The sequence below is a fragment of the Argentina silus genome (genome assembly GCF_951799395.1).
Source record: "Argentina silus genome assembly, chromosome: X".
NCBI classification, from domain to species: domain Eukaryota; kingdom Metazoa; phylum Chordata; class Actinopteri; order Argentiniformes; family Argentinidae; genus Argentina; species Argentina silus.
The window spans coordinates 33,516,256-33,539,749 of NC_139653.1; the positions used below are offsets into that span (position 1 = coordinate 33,516,256).

At 39.5% G+C, this 23,494-nt stretch overlaps 1 protein-coding gene across 2 annotated transcripts in view; it reads left to right on the forward strand.

Annotated features, from left to right (window-relative positions):
• Positions 1–215: 215 nt before the first annotated feature.
• LOC310823223 (glycerophosphodiester phosphodiesterase domain-containing protein 5-like) overlaps positions 216–23,494 on the forward strand; it is a 52,568-nt gene continuing 29,289 nt past the window's right edge. For both annotated transcript variants that reach the window (XM_083696010.1, XM_083696011.1), the window contains exon 1: positions 216–525. The gene's annotated coding sequence lies outside the window, so the exon portion shown is untranslated. The remainder of the gene's footprint in view (positions 526–23,494) is intronic.

Genomic DNA, 23,494 nt, shown 5'->3' on the forward strand with positions numbered 1-23,494 from the left:
GCCTATTTCATATTTTGTTACATTGTGTGGATTTTCGAAATAGTGAATAGTCCTTTTGCCGCTTTACATACAACAGGGACGTCGCGTGCCGATTGTTTCGGGAATGGGCGACGCTACGGTACAAGAGGGCAGACGATAAAGGCAACTCCGCCCACTAGTCATTCGATTGAATTACTCGCCCAGTGTTCAAGAACAAGGCATGCCTTTAACCTCAGAGAGGACTCAAACCCGGATTACTACTGATAATAGACTACAAAGCAAGACTGTTACCCGTTGCAGTTTAGGAAATATATAGCATATAACCTAAAAGAATAACTTCTAGTCGGAGGTTTGAAACTGAATGTGACAGGACATTTTTTCTTTTGTCCTCGGCATTATTTTACAACCTTTAGTGGCCACCCACCTCAATACATTTGACACAGACAACAGCCCATTTGCCGCTTGAGGACAATTGGTTGGACAGAGGACTTGTGAAACCACGTTGTACAAATTCCAAGGAGTAAAAGGCGGAAACAATTGGTAAAGGTAAGTGTTGTCAAAGAGGTAGGCTATGCGAGCAATCTAAATGTTCAGCATCTATTATGCGAGCAAAGAGAGCCAACAGTTGGTGAATCACCGTTAAGGAAAGTTGTTTGTTTTGTTTAGAGAAAATGTGGTTGTCAAGCCTTTACCTAAGTTTGAATGACATTGGTACGGTAGGCAACCTAGTCCTGCGATTGTAGATACTGTAAAGGCATGTAGCCGAGTTAGCCGATACGGTTCACCACCTTGTCTCACGTGCATGTTCATTATTCACACCTCTGAAGTCAATAGAGGCGTCAAAACAACAATGGCTGTTTTTGATGAGACAGGGTTACATTTGGGACAACAAACCATTGGGAGGAAATCACGCTACCGGTCATTCCTGATTGCACCCCACTAATAGCTATATTGACTTAACCATAATAGGCTATTTTAATGTTTTGGAAGTAGCACACATTTTACTTGAACATTCTCACCAGTCAGGTTTTGGTGAGGATCTCTTATGACGTAGACCTGATGCCTAGAGGTAGTAGGTGTGAAACATTTTGAGTTTGTTTGAGTTACAAACAACTATCATAAAATGTCATATCATAAAGTGTTGAAATTGTTAAATTAACCATGAATAAAACCCTTTATAAATGCAACCTTAATGTAGGTACAGTGTTACCAACATAGAAAACATAAACATGATTCATCATATTTATGCTTAAATGCGAAACTTTATGACATTACTTTATTTGGAAATGAACACAGAAATATTAGCCCAATAGTAACAGAACACAAATAAGAAGAGGACAGACTAGAACAGAGAATGCTTCAATGGAATGCACCTGTGTCCACAACAGTAATCCAGTAATGTGTTCCCTGTGTTCAACCACTCATTCACACTCCTACCCACACACTGTTAGGGATACCCATTCCTTGACTCTGGGTTGACAGATTCATAGTTTCACACTCTACAATCCTTGCGTGTGAGTCAAATTAGGCAATGAATACTGAAAGGCTTAACATATCACTTTATCTAAGAATACCCAGCCCATTTTGCTTGTATAATTGCTCTGGGGGGCATAAACTGCCAGAGGAATGTTCATCCTCCGAGAGTATGCCATATTTTTTTTATAGCTAGTGTTCCTTGAGGAAAACAACAGCCAAGATATGTAGACTTCCATCTATAATAAGACCAATCACTAAGGCAACCGTGTGTTTCCCTCAATTTAGCAGAGATGGCAGAGCATGGTATTATCTTAATTAACATGTGGGAGCGGAAGATGGTGAGAAACAGCCTATTATTATTGCCTGTCCCCTTGGAGTTAAGTCCCTCAACTACCCTCCCACCTTCAGTAAGGACACCCCACCCCCATCCTTGCGAGATGAGCAATGTGAGCCACCCCTTTATCTATCACAGGAGGACAGTGGGGGGGTGGGGTGGTCAGTGCCAAAAGGAAGGTCATTAACATCAAGTATACCTATGATACAGTACTATTTAACAGTATGTTAAAATAGTATATTATTAGTTCTTGCTCAAAGGGTAGTGTGCCTGTCTCACCTTATTAGATCAGTAAGGATTTTCTCCACTAATTGCCAGCAATTAAAACTCTTTTGAACATCATTGGCATTGGCATGTTTACTTTGTCTCAGTAGTTTGATGGGAACATTAGCTATCTTCAAAGCAAAACCCAAAGCAGGAGGCACACAGTTATGTCATATTTCTACCCCCCATAATGAAAGGAAACAAGAATAACAAGTTGACTTGTATTTGGAGAAGTATGAGTGTGGTGATGTTCCCACCATATGCTGAGTCACAGATCCAATGATGTTCTTCTTCGCTGAAGCAAAATGTTTATTCTGTAATTAAAACCAGGATGAAATGAACCTTTCTATGATTTGAAGAGACAGTGGTGCCATAGCTCTCTCTGCATGGGGCCTAGAGAGAGAAAGATGGAGAGCGGTAGAGAAAGGGGGAGACTCTCAAAGCCCATAGAAGTCTGGGCTTACCGGACCTGCCTGTCTGACCCTGACTACCCCAACCCTGTGTAAAGACTCATGTCTAGCACAGACCACAGTTGCATGCGTTAGATGACACAATTCTGTGTGATGGCAGCAGACACAGATGGCCCTTTACCATCCATTGCCCATGCATACAGATGGCAGCTGGAGACTGCTGCCTCTCCTTAACACACAGGGCCAAAGAGAGCAGTACGAGTTAAGGCACCAATGGCGTTCATTAATTTGTAGAACAACAATGGCTCCCTGTATCTGCATGCCACGGATGCCTTTGTCAGCTGTTTCCTTTCCAGGCCACAGTATCAGCAGCACCTATCCAATGATTTGGATCCAACCCCAGAATGACTTTCCCTCAACCTGCCAGGCTGAGGTAGACAGACCGGGAGGGAGCCAGACAATATGCCTCGTATTGTGGGGGGAAAGGGAGAGAGGGAAAATGATGTGCCACATAAGACTGGTCAAAGCATTGTGTGTTCAGAGGACTCATGTTTTTGAAGGGAAGAGACATGATTTTATCATCTGAGAAGCTAATTCAGCCCACCAAAGACAAAATGAAACTTTGCAAGGTTTTGCCTGGGGTTATACATGTGGAGGAACAAGTCAGCCACTGAGAGGCATCCCCCTTACTGTCCTTGACAGATGTTACCTGCTGGCAAAAACTGCACCCTTTTGAGCACTGTTTAAAAATAGCTATAATCTTTTTGATTAGTGTGGTAACACATTACAGTATGTGGCAGCAGTAAGGAAACAGGAATCTACCTGTTCAGTAAAAGTGTTTATCCAGAGAATATGAATGGTCTCGAGTGATGATTCTCAGACTGAACTAAATATTACTAAATATTAAAACCGCTCAGTCATAGGGCTTTTGTTCACATTTTGGAAATAAGATACATTGTGAATTGCTATGTTCATTTTGTCATACATTTCTAATGATCACAATTTATCATTCACTATCCAGTATGCTATCCAGTATTAATCCGCAAGACAATTATATGGTTGCCGGTAAGAGTAGGGTATTAATAGAGGCTCCTGTTGTGCACTGTAATAGCTTTGCATTATAGATCAATTCTCCTCAGTATCTGAGAGGTTACAAAACCAACCACAGGGAACCTCATCTTCCCACTGTAACTGCCACCTTAATATGAGCTACTTCAACACATTTCAAACATTTTCATAGCAGCTTCCGACTTCAATAAAGAAGAGCAGAAGAAACTCTTCTTCCAAACCTCAAGTGGAGATTTTCAGATTATAATAATAATAATAATAATAATAATAATTTATAACTTTATTTATATAGCACCTTTTTAAAACAGTGTTACAAAGTGCTTTACAAGTGTGCAGATAAAACAGATATGCAGATAAAAACAAAAATATAAACACAGTAAAACACATTAAAAAGAATAAGGGCAGTATCAAAAGCATGTAGAGGCCTTTAGGCTGCGCTGAGGTTTGTTGTGGATTAAAAGGTTAGAAATATAGTCTGGACTATCTGTAACTGTGAGAGGGACTTTTATCCTGAGGGAAGAATGGAGGGAGTTGCAATAATCTAAATGAGATTAGATTAATGCATGGAGGGCTTTTTCTAGATGTGCAAATGACAAGAAAGGCTGTATTTTGGAAATATTTCTTAACTGATAAAAACATAACTGTTGATTTGTTTCTCGAAGTTGAAGTCAGCATCAAATATCATCCCTAGGTTTCAAGCTGAAGATTTGACCTTGGCAGAGAGACAGCCAAGACTGTCCTGTATTGCTACCGTGGAGCTAGGAGGGCCAAATATGACTACCACTGATTGAATGTCATTAAATTGTAAAACTTTCCGGGACATCCAACATGTAATGTCTTTCAAGCAATCATTAAGAGAAGCTAAACTGGACAAATCACAGAGTTTAATGGGAAGATATAACTGGGTGACGTCTGCATAAAAGTGAAAGGAAATAATAATCTGGCCTAGTGGAAGCATGTATAATGAGAATAAAATTGGGCCTAAAATGGAGCCTTGTGGCACACCAAAGTTCACTTGAGCTGAGGAAGAGACAGACTTTCCTAGACCAACAGAGAACTGTCTGCCTGAGAGATTTGAGGAGACCAATTTTAAGGCAGTGTCTGTAATCCCTACACAATATTTAAGGTGGTTTATTAAAATGGTATAATCGATTGTATCAAAGGCTGCACTAACATCAAGGAGAATTAAAATGGAACACTGACCTGAATCAGCTAAAAGTAGCTCGTTTGTGACTAAGTAGAGCAGTTTTAGTGCTATGACGGGCAAAACCAGATTGGAACTTTTCAAATAAATCATTTTGATTCATATAGCTAGTCAGTTGATTATAGACAATCTTCTCTAAAACTTTGGATAAAATGGGGAGTTTAGAAATGGGTCTATAATTGTTTAAAACTGATGGGCCTAGACTTGGCTTTTTAAGAAGCGGTTGGACAAGAGCATGCTTAAAGTAAGGCAGTATTAATAATAGCCAAAATCTGGGGCAGACTGTTTCCATTACTTCCTTTACTGGTCTAGTAGGGACAATATCTAGGGGACAAGAAGAGGATTTCAGGTGTGATACAATCTTGATATGGGTTTCATCTGATACAGGAACAAATTAATCCAGGTTTGCCTCCAATTGGTAAGTAAGAGTCACAGGACATGTATGGGGGGGGATGATCTGGTTTCTGATATTTTCTTAATAAAGAATTGCAAGAAGTTTTCACATTCTTCCAGAGAATGGTTGGTAGCCTTGTTTGATGGGGCATTTACAATTCTGTCGATAGTATGAAATAGTATTCTTGGATTATGAGAGGTCTCGGAGATCAGATAACACAAATACTTTCCTCTCGCTTTCTTTACAGAAGCATTAAATTCCTTCATCAGATCCTTCAAACGAATGTAGAAAATGCTGAGTCTACAGACCTGCCATTTTCTTTCGGCCTTTCTACACTCCCTTTTTAAAGCGTGGGTGCTTTCATTTAGCCAGGGTGTGGCTCTGTCCACCCCTTTTTTCTTGGTCTTAAACGGAGCCACAGCGTCTAGGGTGACCTGACACATACTATTAAAACAATATAACAGATCAACAGTCTGATGGGAAGGAATGGGATCAGTTGAAGCGGCAATACTGTTTGAAAAGGCTTCTGAAAATTTAATGGCTGATGGCTTATACCTGCTGTCCTTCAGAGCAGAGAAGCAGCCATGGAGGCAGACACCAGCCTATGAGCCAGCCGGACTGTGTTTGAACAGAATAGACCTGCTTCTGGCTGGCGATTTCAAGCCAACAGCACACATTACATTACCTGTTTTGATTGGTGAGGCACAGTGCTGGCCTCAGACAAGCCTGCAGGCAACAGCCTCAAAGCAGCCCCTGAGTAAAGACCATGAAGTCTAGCAGTACTTAAGAGTTCTCAGAAATGAGCATCATTTATATTCGTTGTAACATTCACAATAGTTCAAGGACAAGTATTTACCATACACAGTGTACTATAGAGTGCAAACTCATTTACTGTAGCCTTGGTTACAGCACAGTCCATCTATGTGTCTTGATGGTCACTACAGTGAATGTACTAGCTGTGCTGTTGAATTATAGTGTGGGTAACCTGGCAACTAATTCTGCTCTGGCCTCCCTGTTGCCACTTTTGGTTAATAGCCACTCCTGCTGCCTTTAATTATCCCCCTACATCAGCCAGACATTCCACCGTGGCCCGTAACACTATCCTGTTAGCTCTCCTCCACTTTCTGTGGCATCCTAAATCACAGGCTGTCCACACTATGAGGGATACGCGGCGCCTGCAAACATACTTTGTGACCACAAGATAACAGAGAGGTAAATAATTGGTTGCTGATAAAGGAGAGGTAAACAGTGTTTGAAACCAAGTTTGGGCAAATTTGTGTTGAGGGTTTGATTGTACTTGTCCCCTGATATTTCCAATTTAGATATGGCAATTAGAGCTTGACCGATACTGGATTTTTGGATCTAATACCAATGCCGATTTATGGGGGACAAAATCCACTGATAACCGATATATCCACCGATTATTATGTTTTATTGTTTTATTTGTTTTTACAGAATTCCATTTTAGCACAGTGTTCATAGGAAAACAATGGCAACAAGATGCTCTTAATGCTGCTTAGGGAAAAATCCATATCTCAATAATGACCTGAAATAATCTCAATTGATAAATAGAGCAACATTTATTTATTTTATGTGCACAGTTACTTACCAAATAAGAATTTCACATGATCAGTGCACTGCATATTGTCAGTTATTTTTTTAAATATGTTTTTAAGGCATTTCTGCTTTATTGGGATAGAGATAGTAGAGATTGACAGGAAGGATGGGTGAGAGAGAGGAGGGATGACATGCAGGATATGTCGATGGCCGGAATTGAACCAGGGACCTTGCGATGATATGGTATGCGCCTTAGTGTGCTACGCCCCTGAGCGCCCTGATATCAGTGATTTGCTGTTAAATATAACTTATTGTGATCCAGTTTGGTCATCTACTGAATTACTTTTGTTATATTTAGTTACATTTCATTTACAACAAAAACATTTAAAAAATCACTGTGAAAAGCATTCTTAAAACATACTATTAGAATACCCCTTGCACTTGGCGATTGCCAACAACCGTAATTTCCAGTAATGGCTTATTCCATTCCTCCCCCTCCCCAAGATGAACTTTATCAAAGTGGTAAATTCTGCTCTCTTCACGAGAGTAAACAAACTTGTGTCGTGCAGTACCCAAGCAGCTTGAGACAAAACTGAACTAGAACGTCTGACTCTGAAATTCATGGATACAAGCTAGCCATGTTAACTGTTGAAATACATTATTGTAAATAATATCTTACTGTGTGACTCCATATGCTGAATAACTCTCTTATTCAGTAACATCATTTTAGGTAGCAACCATGCTAATTGACTGCGGTCCAAAGAGCTAACGTTAATACTAAATTCAGTCATACTAAATTCAGTAGGCACTCCAGTAACAGCAAACGTCAATAAACACGTTTATTCATTAATAAAAATTATTATCGGTGGAGTATGTGCCAATGCAGATATTTCTGTGCTACGATATATCTGTCTATATCTAATGGCAATGCCTTGTGTATGCACTCTATCTCCTTTACATTTTGCTTCCATTTTACAAAATTAATTAACATTGATATTTGTTACTGATATGACAAATGGAGTTGAGTGGTTTCCATTACCATGCAATTACAAATCAATGGCGAATGAACATACACAGTGCAATGTAAACATTTTGTCAGTGCATAATTTTCTTAGTGTTTAGTTCAGTTTAGAAATGAGTGTTACTATATAGATATAGGGGCAACTTAATATGAAGGTATGACTAAAAATGATCCTATCCACAGCAGAGTGGTATGAAACACAATAGAGGATGAGACATATTCAGATGGATGGCTTGATGCCCAGCCCCAGCCCCAGCCCAGAAGGTAATACCTCTGTCTCCCCAAGGAGAAGGCTATATTTACCTGAATCTATTTCCAGCTGCAACTGATCAATCATCCTGGAGCTCTGATTCCAGATGCTCCTACCTACCCTGGTGGCAATATGCTGACTGAGACATCACATGATGAATGTGAAATAGGCACATAAAGGCCAGTGTCCTACCCGACACCAGATTTTCATAAATCATTTGTTTGGACTAATACAGCACTCTTAACCAATTTATCATGGCCATTTTTGACTCTTCTATTTTAAAGCTAAAATCTATATACTGGACCTTTAAAAGGTGAGCAATATCCCTAATAACTTCTAGTGTCAAAAGTGTGTGTGTGTGTGTGTGTGTGTGTGTGTGTGTGTGTGTGTGACTTTCAGCAACCTTTGCTTTCCTCACCAAAAGGTAAACAGATCAACTTGTGTATAGTTTCATCATGTCACCATTCCTGATATCCACACATAGATAAGATATTCCATCAGGTGTTCTTGTTTTTGCATTGAGATAGCTAACATGCTGGGCTGTACCAAGGTGTTTCATAAGTCCTGCAGTCTGAAAAATCTTCACTCAACTCCTTTGGTTTGTTATTTTTTGACCCACAAAGTGGACTCCTCCCTCTGCAGAGCGTTGAAGAATGTTCTTTGGCTACTCTGTGTTTGTGTGGATATGGGCTATGGGAAACTGCCAGAGTTATTAGTTGCCCTGAGGTAAACTCTGTTCTCCTGGTGCCTATCTAGAAGCTAGCCTAGCTAGCCTTCGTCTCAAAGGGCCTGACTGGGAGGCTTTTTATTTCCCTGGAGACTCTAAGCCTTCCTGCTAGACTTTGATTTGATGCTTGAGCTTCATGTACTGTCAAGCCTGTTCCTTCGGACTCAACTATGTCACCCCCAAGGAAAAACTATTGTATTAGGCTTGTCAGTCATTTTTTATAGTGCACAGTTCCTCAAGGCCTGTCCTTCTGTCTGTAGTGTTATTTTAGTAGCATGTGCAATGTGTGAAATCAAATGGTTAGTCTCATAGATGTTTTTTCAATATTGCTCAAACTCATTTTTAGAATAGATTATGCTGTTGGTTCATGTAACAGCAGCATGTACAGTAGCATATGATATCGAATCAATAATCAATAAAAACATCTCGTCAAGTGCTGAGATATTATGTAAGCTTTTAATATGCCCCTCTCTTCAACAGACCAAAATGTTCTGGTAGCCGCATTTCTTAACCAGTAGGTGTTGAATACTCCTGAGTTGTTATTTTATCCCAGTGTCTTGGCTTATAGAAATCAGAGAGCCAGGGTACCTTGAATAAGTGACAAGTAAGTGCTTACATAACATCTCCATTCATTCTGTTTATTATTATTATGTATTTGAAGGACAGCTCTATCATGCGTCAACCCCTTTAAGGACCGTAATAAAGCAATAATGCCAGAGAGGCCACGATTTGTCGTCAATATTGTCACGGGTAGGAGGAGTTGTTAGGTTATTACGTTATACAGAATTATTCTTCACAGTCAAAGAAAATGAATAGGCCTATACTGAAATATTGTGATAGATTCACACATGAATTATTCCCATCTGAAACTTCTTTCATAGCATTACTCCTCCAGCACATGATCAGGAATGGCTGAGGGAAAACAATACAGCTGGGGGAATGGGGCTTTTGATTCCCTGCATTACCTTGGTTATTTGCTCCAAGGGTGATATATGTATATGTTTTATGGCTTTGGAGAGAACCCCTGTGCAAACCCATAAAACATCAGGACTCTTTGAGATGCATGGGGCGTAACAGCTTTAAAGGTTGAGCTCCCTGGTCCATTGCACTGCACACATCTCAAAGCCTATCTGACAAGTAACAGCGTCTCTCTTGCATGCATGGAGGAACTAGGACTTATTGTCAGCTGTCAAGGAAATGCCCTTCAGTCTGCAGAAAAATAAGTAATTTACATAAAGAGCTCAGAAGGAAAACTGTTCTGGGACAGCAGCTTTTTGCAGCTTAAAGGATGGGTTTTTGGGTTATTGTTTTTTTAACAAATCTATATTTTTAATGTAAATGGTATGTTGTAAAAGTTACATATACTTTTTAGTGATGCTGCTTGGTTTTGAGAAACATACAGTAGGTAGGGGTTTAGTACAGGCCGACATTTCAGCAGGGTACGTCTAAGTCCCGTCGCTGCAGAAATTTCACGGCGTGAAGTGATGCCGAAAGCCACCACAAGGTATAAGAGCTGTGAAGATATGCGTCTTGCCCTAGCAAACATCCATGTTGGTTTATATTTACCAGCGCGCATTTCACAGCGCGCACAAACAATAACCACCATCTGATTATTTTCATCTTCTGGAAAGTTTTAGTCAATTATTTTGATCGCTAATGTGATAAATTGTGAATTGTAATCGCTACATCGCGAACAGAGGGTGATCTCACATGAGAAGACATACCTTCCTCAGAGCCAAGCGGGACAGTTTTACGTTAACACCATGTTTTGAAGCTAATATACAGTATCAAGGACAGGAAAAGATGTGAGGGTGTGAAGGGAGGGCTGTGTTGCATATCACATGTTAAACAAGCAATTCTGGTGACTTTTGATGGGAGAATAACGTAGTGGTTAGTGTAAGCGAAAAGCATGAATTGATCGAATCTCAGCTTGATGACACAGGGCCTATGAACAGCTCTGATAAGCGTTGCATATATTTGTTTGTCAGTATGACAATCCCAACAGTCACATTGGATTTTAGGTTTTAGTCTGTGAATAGAAACGTGCCAAAAGTGAGATTTTATGACACAGGTCTGTTTGATACAGTTGTCATAGAGAACAACTACCAGTCGGCTAAATCTTGATCTTCGTTAAAACATGGAACAAATAAAATAATGTAATCTGATTTTGTTCACACATTATTTATCATAATGCCATTGCCTATTTGGGAGGAGCGCACCGGCATACAAAAAAATGCACCCCTGGGTTTGGACACGCTCTGCTGTACCCGTTCTCTCTCTCCCGCTCTCTTGCTTGATCGTGACTGTGAGCGACTCCTCTCTCCATCCCCTCCCATTGTAATTCATCATCAGAAATGATCAAGCAAGCGATTGCGAAAGGCTTATTATAATGAATACAACCTTCGAAAAAGTATTTTTCATATATCAAATGTGTCCAATACAATGTATGCACAAATCGATTTTTTTTAAATTTGTAAACAGTATTTGAAAACGTGAATAAGACCGTAAATAAAACAATTATCACCATACAAACCTGTTAGTGATTTCTTTATTGATACACGTAGCGACTGCCGGTGTCTTGGGCTGAATACATCTGTCGGATATCCAATACAGGCAAAATTTAAGATAAAGTTAAGCTATACAAGCTAGACCAAACCTGTTTAGCCTACCAAGGCTATATGGCTCCAAAACGCAGCGCACATTGCATACGCATATGGCGCAACAACCATTCTCTTTTCAAACATTCTTCACAGCCTTTATCACCACCATAAAGTTAAGCTACTGTATACAAGCTAAACCACACTTTTAGCCTACCGAGGCTATGATACTGTACAAAACGCAGTGCGCTTGAAACAGTTCATACAGCAAGCTACAGTACAGTACTCTTGCAATGTAAACATATCCATCATGCTCAACATGAGCTGAAACTCCCGCAACATCGTCACACCAGTGGGGACTTTCTAAACTTCTACCTATTGGACCAGCACCAGTGACATCCTCATCAGTCTACAAAGGAATAAATCAACCCCCATGGCCCTAATCCTAATAAGAGGGAATCAATGTCTCAAATTGATCGTTCACGGGCAGTGGTCATCCATATCCAAGACTAGCCTCTGCCCAATTAGAGCTGTAGCTCACGGTGCCAGGGTATAACACTTTAATCCCAACTAGAGTACAGTATTGCGTGCTCAGCAGTGCCTCTCCAGAACAGAGGTTAGACGTCACCAACTACTGTGTGATTTATCATAGGCTCCTATTAGATTGGAGTGTGTGTTGGTATGGAGATGCTTTACTGACTATTATTGTAAATTGATAGTCAGTAATGCATCAGTAAAAAAAAAACAACACAAAGCACAAATATAATTTACTATCCACAAACACTTTATTTGTATTTGTAAAAATTATTTCAATAAATTAAAAAAAAATTGTAAATAGATAAAAAGATTTGTGAGTAAATGCTCTCACAAACATCTTTCCAATGTTATGCATAAAAGCATTGCATTGTGTAGATACAATCATTTCAACACAGCACTTTTGAAGTACACAAACACAGTCAGAATTTTGGCACAAACATTCCACTTGTACATGCACAAATGCTCAACATGATCCACATATGCAGGGCTTTATCACAGTTGGCTATCTCCACTGAAATAGAAAATATTTTTTTCCAGCCAATCACATAACACTATTTGATGACATCATGCCTTGTTTTGTTTTTAGTCTTTGCTTTCCATAAACTACAGTGCTCTGCGTAAGTATAGGGACAGTGAAGCATTTTGTCTTCTTTTGGCTCTATAAGTTTGGATTTGAAATTAAACAATTACTATGAGGTTAAGGTAGAGATTCTCAGCTTTTATTTGAGGGTATTTGTGTACATATTGGTTTCACCATTTAGAAATGACAACACATTTTATACATAGTCCTTCTATTGTAGGGCACCAAAAGTAATAGGACAATTGGCTTGATGAAGAATGCTCACCATAATTAAGAAAAACCTCAAAACAACTGTCCCACAGATCAGGAACCCTCTCCAGGAGGCAGGCATGAATGTGTCAGAGACTACTATATCTGCAGAATACATCACCAGCCGAATTACAGAGGCTTCACTGCAAGGTGCAAACCACTAGTTATCCTCAAACAGGATGGTCAGATTACATTTAGCTAAAAAGTACTTAAAAGCTTGCAGAGGTCTATAAAATGTCTTTTGGACAGATAAGATGAATATTATCATGTACCAGAGTGATTGCAAGAGGAGAGCTTGGAGAAAACCTCATCTGTGAAACATGGTGGAGGGGGTGTTTGGTAGGGCATGTATAGCTGTCACTAGAACTGGCTAACTTGCCTTAATTGATGATTTAACTGCAGACGGCAGCAGCAGAATGTGTACAGAAACATCTTGTCTGCTCAAGTACAAGCAAATGCCAAACGACAAGATGGCTGCAGTACAGGCCTGGTAGAGCATCACCAGAGAAGATACCCAGCGTTCAGTGGGGTCCATGGGGGGTCCATGGGTCACAGATTTGTTTGGATTGTCAACCAAATACCAAACATGAGTGTTTAATTTGGACATTATATTAATCTGTCTCATTACTTTTGGTGCCCTGAAATAGGTATGTATAAAAAGTGTTCTTATTTATAAATGGTGAAACCAATATGTACACAAATACCCTCAAATAAATGCTGAGAATCTATACTTTAACCTCAGAAATTTCAAATCCAAACTTTTGAAGTATAGAGCCCAAAGAATAAAAAACTCATCACTGTCGCATTGCTTACGCAGGCCCCTTGTATGTATTTGAGCAGTTCTTTGTAAAAGGACGCATGAGGAAATGTGAAATTCCTCAGAGCATATCAAATTGGGTATCAAAACTAAGAGTATATTTTGGGGAAATTAAGTCAGAAATATCTGTCTCACTCATCTTGCATCATAAAAATTGGCATAAGCAAAGTATTTAACCTCTGGTCAAACATGTCAAAAGTCTTCAAAGGTGTTTAGAAAAACATCAAACCTCATTAATGTTCAAGTATTAGACCCTGGTCAACTAATATCAACATTTATATTTCATTTTTAGGAAATGGTTTGGCTTCTGTAAGATTATGAGAAATAGTGGGAAATCATACAGTAGTAGTTACAAACCACTGCATCAACAACCTCACCAAGCACCGCATCAACATCCTCACCTCCAATAAATGGAGACTACGTTGTTGTTGAGTACAGTGGGGAAAGCAAAGCCAGCAAATCTCACACATATGGGCCGCAAGTAACTTCCATTCAGAATGATGACATGCATGTTGCACACTTCTACAAAAAGGACATCAAGGTTTATCATCATCATGAAAGAGCGCACTGACACACAGTATGGTGTGGTGTCCCTAAGACAGATCCTTAGGATCCTTCCCACATCGGTTGCAGACAATTAAGAACATTTTCATTTTGCAGAGGCTATCTCTGAGGTAATCTAGGAGCAGATTGGGTGTCTCTGTGTCTACACATGACACAGGCCTACTTGTATTTTGTTTTTTCCAAATAATTTTTTTTTGCCGCCAAAAGTGTAGGTTATTTTATTTTCGTATAATGAAGAAAAAGACATTGATTTAAATCATATTAAATTAATAGTTTCAAAGGCAGATTTATGTTTCTTGTGTTTCGCAAGGTTTTAAAAAAAATCTATTTCCCTTTTTAATGTTATATATAAGTTGATAAAAGAATACATTATTACCTTTGTTTGTCTATTTTCGCTACATCATCATGTACAGAATGACATTCAAATCCAGAAATTATGCATTCCTGTAACGGACCCATTTAGTAATTCTGTTACCGTCATTCTCTTACCAGATGTAAATCCACTTACTGTAGCTGAACAACCAAAATAGATATTTGCAAACTCAAGGTATGATATGATAACTAGCACCCCACTCTTTTTGCAGACATATTTAAATCTTAAATTGTAATCTTGGAGCAGATATTTAACTTTTGGAGTTTTGGGGAATGGTGGTTACATAAAAAAACACAGGGAGACCGTTACAGAACTTTGAAGCTGCACATTTCAAGCTGCACAAGTGATTTTTTTTTTTTTAAATTAAGTTTTAAAAAAATGTTCAGTTGGAATTGTTAGAAGCAGTCCTGGTGCAAAGAGTTGTGTAGTTAGTTAAGGTTTTTGTTTTGCATATGTTTGAAAGTGAAAAATTGAGTCCCAGGGTAATTCTGTTACTGTGCAATTGCCCATTTTCAGTTTATTAAGATCATTGGTTTCACCAGAAAAAAAGTTAGATTATGCTGCTTTTCCAAAAGTAGATGAGCTTCAACTTTATTTAGTTTTGAGGTGTTATTCTGTCAATGAGAAGGGATGTTACTACTTGATTATCCAGAATCTTAAATGATAACGCTAGTAGTAAGATTTACTATATCTAGAGAGGTGCAGAGATGACATTAAAAAATGCACTGAAAACGGACAATAACAAATACTGTATGCTTCTAATTGATTTAATTCACTGTTCAAAACAAGCTACCAAATACACAAGCTAACATTCATTTTGTCATATGGCTTTCCATTTTAAACCAGTGAACTTGATTTCTTCTTATTTGATTCCCACAATGCATACATTCGTATGACTCATTGGAGACAGTTCATGCACATCATGCCTCTGAAAATCAAGTCCAATTTGTCCTTATTAGTGGACTCATGACCACATTGACCACACTCAACAAACATTTTATTTCCCAATGGGATGCCTACAGTATATTAAGAATAATGCCAGTTTTCCTGGGTACATGAGTAATATTACGAATCAGTCACCTTGATGGTGCCCTTGTTTCATAGGACGGGCTGACATGGGTCTGATATTATAAGCATACATACTCCCACATACCTCCCATACCCACTCCTTCACTAGTGCACTCCTGAGTGTGCTCCACTGGGCCTGAGGCTGCAGACCGGCACAGGACTTGAAATAGAGACTCAATATTCCACCTACTGCACACAGAGCTCTATCAAACCTGCACAGAGGCTGCACATCACACTTATAGTCTGAGGCCTGGCCAGCCAAAGCTTAGTTCCCTGGCTCTCAAGGCACTGGGTCATGAATATGCACCCCTGGCATTGGGAATTAATCGAGTGGGATGAGGAGCTGTGTCATAACTTTTGGAGAGGCGAGGGGTAGTGAGTGAAAGAGATTCTCACAGTTGACCGAAAGAAAACCACCTGTTAATTAAAGCTGTTGATGAGTCACAGAGACTGTCAGAGGTGGCACAAAGACACTCACGTTCTTACGCGTCAACACTGAGCTGGCTTTAGCAACAGTGATCTGATTATTATCAGCCTCTCAATAAAGTTGATTCGCCAGCGTTCCATTATCTCAAGTCATTGTCATTCCTCTGTGGGGTTGGCTAGCCCAAGTCTCCATGGAGATGGCTGTGGTTTTATGTCTCTAACTGTATGAGAGATTTATCTGAAATAATGCCACTGAAGCCCATAAAGGCACTTTACATACCCTAAAAGTTAACCTACTTCTCTAGAGATATTATAGTAATGTAGTAATTTGAGCAAAGATCTGTTGACTAGAGCCCAACATATATATCGGAGCATCGATATTATCAGCCGATATCTGTATCGGCACATATTCCTCCCATAATGCACATAATCCTCCGATGGGCGTCAGACTCATATTGCGAAATTATAGAACATCTGTGTAATTGCTTTTTTCCAGAGCAAATTCACACATATATGGATTTTTGTAATGAATAAACTTGTTTAGTGGTGTTTTATTGGAGCGCCTACTGAAGTGGCTGAATTTAGTAATGTTAGTAAAGTAATGTTAGCTTGTTGAAGTGCAGTAAATTAACACTGTTGCTAACTAAAAGGATGTTGACTGAACAAGAGAGTTATTCGGCATAAGGAATCACACAGTAAGATATTATTTACCAACAATTTATTTTACCAGTTAATATGGCTAGGTTGTATCCATGAATTTCAGAGTCAGACGCTCTAGCTAACTATTGTCACAAGCACCTTGGGTGTGTAGTTCCACTCAACTCAAAATATCAGAGCATAAACAAATAATTATTTAATTGAACTGTCACATCAAGTTAGATCACTGATATCAATATGCAGTACACTAAACATGTGAAATTCTCATTTGGCATAGTACAAGTAACTGTGGACATAACAAATACATGTTGCTCTATTTATTTCAGGTAATTATTGAAACTGTTATTTCTGAAAACAAATGATGATGCAAATCTCCCCGTTCCACCACATCCCAAAGGTGCTCTATTGGATTGAGATCTGGGGACTGTGGAGGCCATTGGAGTACAGTGAACTCATTGTCATGTTCAAGAAACCAGTTTGAGATGATTTGAGCTTTGTGACATGGCGCGTTATCCTGCTGGAAGTAGCCATCAAAAGATGGGTACACTGTGGTCATAAAGGGATGGACATGGTCAGCAACAATACTCAGGTAGGCTGTGGCGTTTAAACGATGCTCAATTGGTACTAAGGGGCCCAAAGTGTGCCAAGAAAATATCGCCCACACCATTACACCGCCACCACCAGCCTGAACTGTTGATACAAGGCAGGATGGATCCATGCTTTCATGTTGTTTAGGCCAAATTCTGACCCTACCATCTGAATGTCGCAGCAGAAATCGAGACTCATCAGACCAGGCAATGTTTTTCCCATCTTCTATTGTCCGATTTTGGTGATCCTGTGCGAATTGTAGTCTCAGTTTCCTGTTCTTAGCTGACAGGAGTGGCACCCGGTGTGGTCTTCTGCTGCTGTAGCCCATCTGCTTCAAGGTTCAACGTGTTGTGCGTTCAGAGATGGTCTTCTGCATACCTTGGTTGTAACGAGTGGTTATTTGAGTTACTGTTGCCTTTCTGTCATCTCGAACCAGTCTGGCCATTCTCCTCTGACCTCTGGCATCAACAAGGCATTTTCGCCCAGAGAACTGCCGCTCACTGGATATTTTCTCTTTTTCGGACCATTCTCTGTAAACCCTAGAGATGGTTGTGCGTGAAAATCCCAGTAGATCAGCAGTTTCTGAAATACTCAGACCAGCCGGTCTGGCACCAACAACCGTGCCACGTTCTTGACCATGTCTACATGCCTAAATGCATTGAGTTGCTGCCATGTGATTGGCTGATTAGATATTTGCCTTAACGAGCAGTTGAACAGGTGTACCTAATAAAGTGGCCGGTGAGTGTATATGTTATCTGTGAATATTGCCCCCCCAAAAATCCATTATCAGTCGGGCTCTACTGTTGTCAAATGGAAAATTCATGAATAAATGTATAGGTTATCCCTACATCTATCTTTATTTGTCTAAAATTGTCTTACTCTTTATGAAATGTAAGATTCTTTCAATCTGACACTGTGGAAAATGTAAAGTATGTCTGTAGTGTCTGAGCTCCTGGTCCAGCTGATTCCTGAGTGTTCCTGATTCCTGATTCCTGTTTCCTCAGCTGAGAGGCTTGGAGAAATCTGTTCATGCTCCATTCCCAATGTGTGTGGTGTCTGGTCACACACAAGGCCAGCACTCCTTGGCCTCTCCCTCTGTGTGGTGGTTAAAAGCAGTGTTCTTTGCTGGGGAAACTGCTGAAGCGTTTCCTACTCTGCAGATTTCTGTTTTTCTCTGTCTCTTTGATTGGAGGAAATGAGGCAGCAGAATAGAAGACTGGGACTGGGCTGCCTCCATCATGTCTTATTTCCCAGACATTAGGGAGTTCAACAAGTTGTTTGACCCCTGAAACAAATATTTTGACACGCACAGGCTTTGTAGAAGGAGCTGGGCTCGTTTGGCAGTCACAGACAATGAGCAACTCCGATGGCCCCTTACAATATGGTGACATCCTCCTTTACTTGCCATGGTCATCATTGCATAATTCTTTCTGGAAAGCTACAATAATGGTGACTTGAGGGTGCACTTTGCCTGCATAGACACATTTTGTCAGAGTTGGACCTGTCAACTAGATCAAACTTAGAGTGCAAGCACAAGATTGCTCTTCAAATACAATGACTGTATTCATTTGTAATCTGATCCTAATGATTAAAACTCTGACATATGTAGCCTACATGATTTAGTTATCGTGTTATCGTGCTGCAAGTATGATTAATTGGTGTATGTTAATATACAGCCTTGAGGAGGGGCTGAGATCATTCGTACTCACACTGTGAAAACCCGATGAGGCTTGTGCTCCTCCAAGGTGTTACATTTGCTGCAAATTCATCAGATCTTTTTTTCATTAAGTTTTGTCAACACTCTTTGAAGTTGTTCTCATTATTACAAGTACATTTTTTTTTTTATGTTTTAGAGATCCATGTGGTGTTATCCATGTGGTGTTATAAGCAGTAGCTACATTGCCATGAATAAAACCATGTAGTCCTACATGTTTCTTTTACATTGTTGTTGTCTTTATCTAAGGCTAAGTCTGCGTGCCCAGGCATGGAGCACATATCTTGTCTATTACACATCAGCTGTTGTTAATGCTACTCATCACCTGACCTTTGCGCAGAGAGTATTATACAAGTTGCAACATTCACATACATTATAAGACGACACCGATAACCAGGAAGATGCAGCCATTTCCATGGATACTGTATTGTACAGCATGTGTCTTCTCGTTAACTTGTCAAGTGATGTTGACAAGTTTCAAACAAATGTTAGTGATGTAGTAATAGATTCACCAAGTATGTATTACACAATGGTTGTGTCAGGCTTCCTGGTTAATGTTCTAGTGACTGCATTTGACCACCAACTTTGCCTACACTTTACATAACTGTTCAGAGAACTACAGTATGTTATCGTTTAGGCCTAAGGCTACCTGCTGCTGTGTAATAAATGATTTTACTTCCCTCTCCCCCTAATGGTGTGGCTAGAGACTTCATATTGAAGAAATCATGCCTTTTGTGATAATAGCACCACATTTTATACTGGTCTTGGGTCTTATACCCAAAATGGCTGCTAATATCGTTGGGGCCAAGGCCACACTCATTTTGAATGGCCTTACCTGAATAGCTTATTGGTGCAGTACGACCAATGATGGTTTATAATGTCTCTAGGAGTGTAGACATATGACAATAGTGTGCCATGTATGTATGTATGTATGTATGTATGTATGTATGTCAGATTTTTGCTGTTAATTAATCCCTAGTTTCAATATGTTACATGTAAACAAGTAGAAACTGACATTAACGTTCTCTAGTATCTACTGATTAACATCATATGAGGAGTCATGTTGCATATCATTTTAGTGTTAAGAAATATGCCTTATACATAGGAATAGGAAAGTCCAATGGAGAGATATAAATCCAATTCAGATACCACTTCCATTTTGAATGTCATAACTAAATGAATTATTGGTGCAGTAAGCCGAATTATTGTTAATAAGGTTTGTAGGGGTGTAGAGAACATGAACGAGATAATATATATGTTATGTTATATGGCTTGCATCAGCAAGTCAAACTATAGTAATTTGTATTGTACTTTTTAAACTACAGTGCCTATAGAAAGTCATCATACCCCTTTGAAATAGTTACTATATTTGTCGTACAGCCTGAAATCAAAACTTTTTCCAGCTTTATGTACACATTTAGCCATACAACATCAAACTAATGGAAAAAAAGGCGACAATTCAGAAAATTTATAAAAAATGAAAAACAAGAATTACAGGGTTGGAAAAAGTCATCAGTCCCCTGATTTAATACTTTGTAGAGCCACCTTCGTGTTGGAAGGTGAATGACCTGCCCATCTTCAGCTGTCTAGCAGAGGGACGCAGGTTGTCCTCAAGAATTTGGGTGTACTTGGCAGCATCCATTTTCCCTTCAATCCTGACCAATTGCCCAGTCCCCGCTGAAGAGAAACATCCCCACAACATAATGTTGCCACCACCATGCTTCACAGTAGGTATGGTGTGTTTTGGGTGGTGTGCTGTGTTTGGTTTTCGCCAAACATAGCGCTTGGAGTTCAGTCCAAAAAGTTCAATCTTAGTCTCGTCTGACCATAAACCCTTTTTCCACATGGCAACAGAATCTTCCAGGTGTGTTTTTGCATAGCACAAACGAGACTGACTGTGGCACTTTTTCAGAAAAGGCTTCTTTCTTGCTACTCTGCCATACAGGCCAGCTTTGTGTAAAAAAAATAAAAAAAAACTATTAAAAAAAAAAAGAATGCCGTTGTGAAACCCATGCCCTCCTCCATCCCTGACTTTTTCTAAATGTCTGTTTTTAGCATAATAGTGTTGTTCCAATCATACAGAAAGAAATCTGAAAGTATTTAATGACTACAACAGCTTTTGATAGCCAACATCTCCAAATCATAACCTGCTACATTTATCCTCATCATGGTGAATCGAAACTGACCATAGAGTTATGAATGGCTTACCCAACAGTTTTTTTGCATGATCAATGCACGATTACATGTGAATAGAAGCCAGTGCACACCAAGTCTCCAAATAAAAGATAATGTCAAAATACCGTTTTTCTATTTAGACCTTGTTTTCAATGAGCATCCTATGATATCTCCTCCTGTGTGTGTATGTAGGCTACAGTATGTGTCTGCATAAAGCCATAGCTTTGCTCTCAGTATTAGAACAACCATATTTTCTCTACCGTGTGTATGTAGGCTACTGTAGCTTATAGGTATGTGTGTCTGATTGATGATATGGGCTGAGGGGACAAATTTGCCCTGATTACAGACATTTGGAACACTAGTGAGTAATTCGATTGATTGTTATAAGCCAGGAGACTACATCAGTATTTGTTTTGAATGTGGTTTGCATGGTAAAGCATAAGAGCCTTTGTCTGTGGACTTTACTGACGAATTTGCATAAAGCGCATAGCCACTGAAAGAAGAAGCAATTTTGTGTCCACTTTTACTTTTTAACTTTAGCAAATTACTGGTGTATATACCTTCTTGCAAATATGTATCATTATACTTCATTACATGACATTATTACCACGATTTGTGTTCCGTTTTACTTATCAAGCATTGGTGCTTCACATTTGACCTCAGTTTTTTCTTTTACAGTGGCATATGTGAAGTTACACCAATTTTGTCCGTCAATATGTTATATTCAATATGTAAGCTCTTTAAAATACATGTGATATTCTAATGAAGTCCTGACTAAACACAACCAGTTCATTCTTTTTTTTTATATTGATCTCATTTAATGATTACACTGTTACACTAACGTCAACAAATGGAGGTAATGAGGGCCGGGGCTTCTAGTGTTAACTCCGACATCTAATCTTGAAAATAGTTACCATGTTTGTTTTAAAGTAATGAGAAAACAGACCATTTGCTGACCGAATGAATGTGAAAGTGACACTGGCTTGGAAGGCAGTAGTAGGAGGGCTGGCATGGCTTTATCATGACTTAACACATTTCGATGCATTTTGATTTATTGGAATATCAGCAAAATATATCATGCCCTGAGCTGGTGATGTGAGCGTTATTGGAGTGAAATTGGAGCAGGAAAGAAGGCCGACGCACAAGTTCTTTCTTCTAAATTTTACACACAGAATGGGCCCCCAAGAATAGAAGTAGGAACTACTTAATTATGCATTATATCTATTCCTCACTAGATCTTGAAGTATAATTCCTCAGTTCCCTAGATACACACGTATATGCTTACAGTACAGGCAGGATTAGCAGCAGGCCGCTGATGGTAGCAACCCAGCTTGCGAAGGATTTGGAAGGACAGCAGTTTGTATCCACATCAGATTTTAAGACCATGGTTTGTGCTCGTGTTATGCATCCAACCCACCAATATGATTTATTTAGACAAAAAACAGATTAGCCAAATAGCTGCAGTAGAAGCACAGCAGTGTCTGAGCCTCCTCTAAACCCGTGTCCACGTTCTCTGCTGAACTACCCAGACTGATAGTGTGATAAGATGATTAAACACTCTCATACAGTATGTTAAGCATGTTAAGCTTCCCTCTCTACATGGGTCCAGCCTGAGTCTGGTCATGGAGCTGCACCATAAGACCCTCTCCCACTAAGGTATGACAGGGTCTTAGCTTGCCTGGAGCCACCCTGCCCTTCTCACAGCGGTTTCACTAATGACAGGAAGCCCAGCCCCCTCCAAAGATGCAAATAAACGGCTGCCCAGAGAGAGCTTATGCCACCCTGATTGCAAGCTGATGGGAGTAATTAACATTTATCCCAAATCGCTCTTAAAAACAGCATTTCATCTATAGGCTTGCGCTGTCTCTAGGGTTGTGCAATAGGAGGGCTAACAACTTGCACACTTCAAATTGGTTTTATAGAAGCTTGTATTTTAATCATTCTGGTTAAGCAGCAATTTGCATTTACATTGTTTGTTTCCATGTTTATTTATAATTTGTTAACTCACATCTTGGGTTGTATACTACTAGCTATTATTTAAGTACGCTCTGATAACATCAGGGTTGTTTTACAATCAGATTGTAATCAACATGCATTTTTCAGCTGCATAACATGCTGCATGATATCACTGAAGACCTGTGATACACTTGTGATAAGAGGCAGCAAGGCTTAATTTCATTATTATTATTATAGCTGATTAGTCAGCAGGACCTAGCCTTTAGTCCTTGAGCAACCTAGATGTGATTAGTCACAGATCCATGCCAAAGCTGGCTCCTGCCCAAAGGGCACCACGCCCTGGGCAACACATGGGTGGACAACTCACCTGTTGCTTCTGCACTCTACCCCAGGACCCAGACATTCTCTGACCCTCTGAGGGAGATAGGATACTCACAGAAAGAATGTCATTGTAGTTTAAAGTAATGTTCAATAGAGGCTTGGTTCACCCAGTTATTTTTTTTATGATT